The sequence below is a fragment of the Engraulis encrasicolus genome, chromosome 3 (genome assembly GCF_034702125.1).
Source record: "Engraulis encrasicolus isolate BLACKSEA-1 chromosome 3, IST_EnEncr_1.0, whole genome shotgun sequence".
Taxonomy (NCBI): domain Eukaryota; kingdom Metazoa; phylum Chordata; class Actinopteri; order Clupeiformes; family Engraulidae; genus Engraulis; species Engraulis encrasicolus.
Window position 1 is genome coordinate 10,215,447 of NC_085859.1, and position 7,500 is coordinate 10,222,946.

A 7,500-nucleotide genomic window follows, 5' to 3' on the forward strand; every position below is an offset into this window, starting at 1 on the left:
ACGCGCACGCACGCACGCACGCACACACCATTGGCAGTAGTGCCAACAGCAGTAGCAGCACAGAGAACAGAGAGTTAGGATACGGCTGTACTGAGCAGACACAGAGGAAAGAAGAGAATGAACAGAGACGGGAGAGAGAGAGAGACAGAGAGAAAGAGAGAGAGAACGAGAGAGAGAGAGAGAGGGAGAGAGAGAGAGAACGAGAGAGAGAGAGAGAGGGAGAGAGAGACAGACAGAGAGAGAAAGAGAGAGAACGAGAGAGAGAGAGAGAGAGGGAGAGAGAGACAGACAGAGAGAGAGAGAGAGCGAAAGAGAGAGAGAGAGAGAGAGAAAGACAGATAAACAGAGAGAGAGAGAGAGAGAAACAGAGAGAGAGAAAGAAACAGACAGAGAGAAGTCAGCCACCCAGCAGCAACACTCCACACACACGACTGAACATTGAACAGTTGCACAGCACTACAGAAACACCAGAGCGTGAACAGTGAACACTACTACACTACTTCAACACTACTAGAACAGTGCTGCAAACACACCACATCATGAACACAACACTACAGCATTAACCCATCGTGAACACAACACTACAGCATTAACCCATCGTGAACACCTGGGTCAAAGATGTCCAAAAAGAAATTGTCATTCAGTGTAACGGATACCTTCTGCTGACTGTAACTTTAAAGGGACACTGTGCAGGAAATGGTCAAAAAAGGTACTGCAACTATGCTGCTCATTGAAACTGGGCTGCCTATTGCCAAATTTGATCTTTACATGAACGTTTACTAAGTAATAAACAAATATTTTCTAGTATGGTCCAAGTACAGTCATTCTTGCAGCTAAAAATGGCTATTTTTGGAAATTCAAAATGGCGGACCATGGAGAAGATCCCCCCTTTTCATGTATGAAAAGTGTATTTTTTCCAGACATAATGAATACTTAGAATTTGATGGTGGTGGTAAGTATTCATGAAAAAGGAAACATTAGTGAATGGGCAGCATGAATTCTGGAAATAAACAACTAAACATCTCACACAGTGTCCCATGAATTTTAAATTGTTTCAAGTGAATGGATGACAGCCGAGGCTTTCATGAATTCACTGGAAAAAAAGAAAATAAAAAGAGTCATGTTTTTTACAGTTACAGTCAGCAGAAGGTATACGTTACACTGAATGACAATTTCCTTTTGGACGTCTTTAACCCACCTACATAACAGAAGATGAATACCAAAACCATGAACACCAACACAACAGAACATCAGAACCAACCACCACATGTACAACAAAAAAAGCATTGACACAGCATCACAACTAAGCTTAGGCCTGCACAATATAAGAAAAATACTCGATGCACAATAACATGACTGCATACCGCGATATCGGTATTACTTGCAATATTTAATATAAACATATATTTTCCCCTCTCAACTTGCCGTTCTACACTTTATCATCATGTATAAAACAAACAACTGTTTAAAATTTAAAAACTAGGTATCGTCATTTAACCAACTTTTGCGATACGTATATTGCAATCCGTGATATCGTGATATTTTCAATTATATTGTGCTGCCCTAATCACAACATCCATCCACAACTCCATGTCTAAACTAATCACTGTAGATGTATATACTGTAGATGCTGTCGGTATAAAAAACGGTGAGTTCTGTGCAAACACAGCACAGCAAATGCAGCATTGATAAAGCACCAACACAGCTGAGCACCAACCCTCACCTGCACAACACAAACTCAGCATTGATACCGGACCAAAAGAAACAGCAACTGCACAAACATGAACACAACATAAACACAGAATACCACACCAAACCACACAAGCACAACACAGAAGACGACACAAACACCAAACACCACAAGACAGTGCAACACAACACAAAAGAACACAAGACAACACAAAAGAACACAAGACGACACAAAAGAACAAATGACAACAAAACACAAGACAACACAAGAAAAAAACAACATAACACAAACACAGAACACCAGCAGCACAAACATAGAACAGAATACAACACAACACAACACAACACAACACAACACAACACAACACAACACAACACAACACAACACAACACAACCTAATACAACACAACACAACACAACACAACACAACACAACACAACCTAACACAACACAACACAACACAACACAACACAACACAACACAACACAACACAACACAACACAACACAACACAACACAACCTAATACAACACAACACAACACAACACAACACAACCTAATACAACACAACACAACCTAATACAACACAACACAACACAACCTAATACAACACAACACAACACAACACAACACAACACAACACAACACAACACAACACAACACAACCTAATGTAACACAACACAACACAACACAACACAACACAACACAACCTAATGTAACACAACACAACACAACACAACCTAATACAACACAACACAACACAACACAACCTAATACAACACAACACAACACAACACAACACAACACAACACAACACAACCTAATCTAATACAACACAACACAACACAACACAACCTAATACAACACAACACAACATAACCTAATACAACACAACACAACACAACACAACCTAATACAACACAACACAAAAGAAGACAAGACAACAAACACAAAACAAGACATGACAAGACAAGACACGACACAACAAACACATAACACCATAACCCAATACAACCTAATGCCACACTACAAACACTACAAACACATAACACCATAACCCAAAACAACCTAATGCCACACTACAAACACTACAAACACATAACACCATAACCCAAAACAACCTAATGCCACACTACAAACACTACAAACACATAACACCATAACCCAAAACAACCTAATGCCACACTACAAACACTACAAACACATAACACCATAACCCAAAACAACCTAATGCCACACTACAAACACTACAAACACATAACACCATAACCCAAAACAACCTAATGCCACACTACAAACACATAACACCATAACCCAAAACAACCTAATGCCACACTACAAACACATAACACCATAACCCAAAACAACCTAATGCCACACTACAAACACTACAAACACATAACACCATAACCCAAAACAACCTAATGCCACACTACAAACACATAACACCATAACCCAAAACAACCTAATGCCACACTACAAACACTACAAACACATAACACCATAACCCAAAACAACCTAATGCCACACTACAAACACATAACACCATAACCCAAAACAACCTAATGCCACACTACAAACACATAACACCATAACCCAAAACAACCTAATGCCACACTGCAAACACTACAAACACATAACACCATAACCCAAAACAACCTAATGCCACACTACAAACACATAACACCATAACCCAAAACAACCTAATGCCACACTACAAACACTACAAACACATAACACCATAACCCAAAACAACCTAATGCCACACTACAAACACTACAAACGCAGAACAGCAGCAGCCAGAATAACACCACAACATGAGGACAGGAAGAGGAAGAGGAAGAGGAAGAGGAAGAGGAGAGAAGAAGAGCAGAACAACAAAGACAACAGAGTGAAGAAAAACAAATGTCGCAAAAAGTACAAATAAGAGGGAGAGAGAGAGAGAGAGAGAGAGAGAGAGAGAGAGAGAGAGAGAGAGAGAGAGAGAGAGAGAAAGAGGGGGGGGCGGGAATAGTTCAAAGTCTGAGAGAGACAGAGAGGGAATTAGAATAAGGAAAAAAATAGAAAGAGAATAGAGATAGAAATAGAAGAAAGAAGAAAGCAGGGAAGAAAGAGAGCAGGAAAAGGTAAACTCACCATCCCCGGGCGTCAGCAGCAGGTGAGTGGTGTGTCTGCGCGTGCTGCTGCTGAGAGCGTGGTAGTAACAGTAACAGCAACAGCAGCAGCAGGGGCTATGATACTAACAACACGAGCACCAGGAGCACACACACCAATACCAACAGGAGCAGTAGTAGTAGCAGTAGTAGTAGTTGTACGAGTAGTAGTAGTAGTAGTTGTAGTCCACAGTGGCCATTTAACACGAGAGGGGAGAGGAAGAGGAGGAGGAGGAGGAGGAGGAGGAGGAGGGGTACACTCCGGAGCTAACCGCGAGGGGGCCGAGGTGCATGGAGAGGAGGTGGAGGAGGAGGAGCAAGGGTAGGGAGAGGGGTAGCAGAGAGAAGAGAGGAGAAGGAAGGGAGGCAGGAAGGATGGTGAAGGAACTCACACGGACAAACACAAGCAAACACACGCACAGACACTAAGACACTCCTGCCTCAGTGCCCCCTGCTTCCCACCGCTCCTGTCATCAGACTCAGCAGGAGAACACGGTGCAACACCGAGGAGGAGTGGAAGAAAGAGGAGAAGAGAAGGAAAGTGGAGGAGGAGAAGAGGAGGAGAATAGTGGAAGACCGAAGGGTAGGAGGAGCAGGAGGAGGAGAAGAGGAGTTTGTTGGTTTCAGGGCTGAGGCACTGACAGATGAAGAGGAGGAGGAGAAATGAGGAGAAGAGGAGGAATGAGGAGAAATAGGAGGAGGAATGAGAAGTCAGAAACGGAGGAGTAGCATGTTGGCTCCTCTGCTCTGCTCTCCTCTCGCGCTGCTTTGCTCTGCTGCTTCTACTGCTGCTACTTCCTGCCTTGCCATCGCAAAACAAAACGCCCACGCACACCCTCTCTCTCTCTCTTGCCCTCTCTCACTCACACACACCCTCTCTCTTTTTCCTTCCCCTCTCTCTCTATCTCTCTCTCTCCCTCTCTCTCTATCACACACGCTCGCTCGCTCTCTCACACACTCACTCTCTTGCTCTCTCACACAAAACCTCTCCCTCTTTCCAACTCGTTACGATCTCCCCTGACCCTCGCTTGCAGGGGATTTTTTTTTCACTCTTCCCCTCTCTGCTCTGCTGCCCCTCCCCTCTTTCGTTCGCTCGCTCTCTCTCTCTCTCGCCCTCTCTCTCCCTCTCTCGTGTTGTACACAAGCACAGGGTCTGCCCCTTTACGAGGAATCCAGCCAATAGAGCGAAACCTGGGGATTCTCTCTCTCTCTCTCTCTCTCTCTCTCTCTCTCTCTCTCTCTCTCTCTCTCTCTCTCTCTCTCTCTCAGCAGTGTACGCCTACGCACACGCGCGAGGCACACACACAAACAGTGGGAGTCACAGCACTGAGCAGAGAGAGACAGAGAGAGAGAGGGATAGAAACATACTGAGAGAGGAGAAGTAGAAAGACCACGTATGAAGGAACCAAGAGGATAAATACACACAATGACATTAGTGTGCGTTTATAAAGCTATAGGAAATGAATAATTACTCCAGAGAAGACCAGAGGGGAGGGGTAATTACGCTGAACAAAGCGTGAGAGGTGAGGGATAAGAGCCTTCAGCAGGAGGTGTGTGGGTGGACAGGTAGGAGAAAAAGAAAGAAGGGAACGAAGAGGAAATGTAGGAGAGAAGGAAAGAAAGAAAAGAAAAGAAGAAAAGAAAGAAAGAAAAGGAAAGGTGTGGAAGTGGCTATGGCATCAGTTGCACAGTCACACTAGACACACGCACACACACTCGTACACGTACTCCTGCCTGGCATCACCAACACACCAACACACACAAAAACCTTCCTACTCATGGTTGTCACCTACAACACACAAGTACAATCTTAAAGGGACACTGTGCAGGAAATGGTCAAAAAAGGTACTGTAACTATGTTGCTCATTGAAACTGGGCTGCCCATTACCACATTTACTAAGTAATAAACAAATATTTCCTAGTATGATCCAAGTACAGTCACTTTTGCAGCTAAAAATGGCTATTTTTGTAAATTCAAAATGGCGGACCTTGGAGAAGATCCCCCTTTTCATGTATGAAAAGTGAAATTTTCCCAGTCATAATGAATACTTAGAATTTGATGGTGGTGGTAAGTATTCATGACAAATGTAACATTAGTGAATGGGCAGCATAAATTCTGGAAATAAACAAGTAAAAATCGCACACAGTGTCCCTTTAAGGACTCCAAACACACAAATATACATGCAGAAACTCTCTCTCTCACACACACACACACACACACACACACACACACACACACACACACACACACACACACACACACACACACACACACACACACACACACACACACACACACACACACACACACACACACACACACACACACACACTGAGCCCCTGAGCTGAAGACGCGCTCGCACACGAATGCACCCTCACACACACACACACACACACAAACACTAACCAACTGTACTACACACAAACACTAACCAACTGTACTACACACAAACACACACATGCACACACACACACACTTGTCACACTAATCAACCGTGCTCCACACACACACACTAACCAACCGTGCTCCACACACACACACACTAACCAACCGTACTACACACACACACACTAACCAACCGTACTACACACACACACACACACCTGGCTCTCGCTCTCCCCCCTTTCCTGTGTTCAATCTAAACAAGACAAAAACTCTGCAGCGTCACACACACACACACACACACACACACACACACACACACACACACACACACACACACACACACACACACACACACACACACACACACTGGGTTGCTTACCGGAGTTTCAGAAGTCTTAACGTGACTCAGAGAGTGACTCAGGGAGGAATGTCTGCCATCTCAACCTCAGCTTCATCCTACTGCACTGCCGTCTGACAACAGATCACCCTCATCGCTCATACACACACAGGCAGAGCGTTACCACACACACACACACACACACGCAGAGCGTTCACACACACACAAATACAGACACTGGAGCAAATGTGCACACTCAGGGGCAAAGGCATGTCCCGCCCCTACACCTCCGGTAACACACACCAGTTCTCTGTGGTTGCACGCATGCAAACACACACACACACACACACACACACACACACACACACACACACACACACACACACACACACACACACACACACACACACACACACACACACACACACACACACACACACACACCTAACACATACCAGTTCTCCAGGTCTCAGCTCCACCTACTCAGCAAGTCGGGCCAGGCCCAGGGCGTGTTGGTACACACACACACACACACAATCAAATACACATCGCTCAAAGGCACACACAAGCATACGCCCTGAAATGCACAGACTGCATTATACAAACGCAGTGACGCTGAGATGCACACACATGCCTACAGACACACACTCACAGACATTGAGACAGACACACAAACACGCTTCCAAAAGGGATGCCTCATGTAGGGGGCACACACACACACACACACACACACACACACACACACACACACACACACACACACACACACACACACACACACACACACACACACACACACACACACACACACACACACACGCACACGCACACGCACACGCACACGCACACGCACACACACCTCTAATTATGAAGCGTGCCCTGCTGCTCTGAACCTTTTGCAACGGTGAGGCTCTGAGGCAACTGGGGGAAGCAG

The 7,500-nt window shown here is 44.8% G+C and overlaps 1 protein-coding gene across 1 annotated transcript in view; it reads right to left on the reverse strand.

The window, feature by feature from the left end:
- cabin1 (calcineurin binding protein 1) overlaps positions 1-7,500 on the reverse strand; it is a 110,892-nt gene that overhangs the window by 30,523 nt on the left and 72,869 nt on the right. The window lies entirely within an intron of this gene.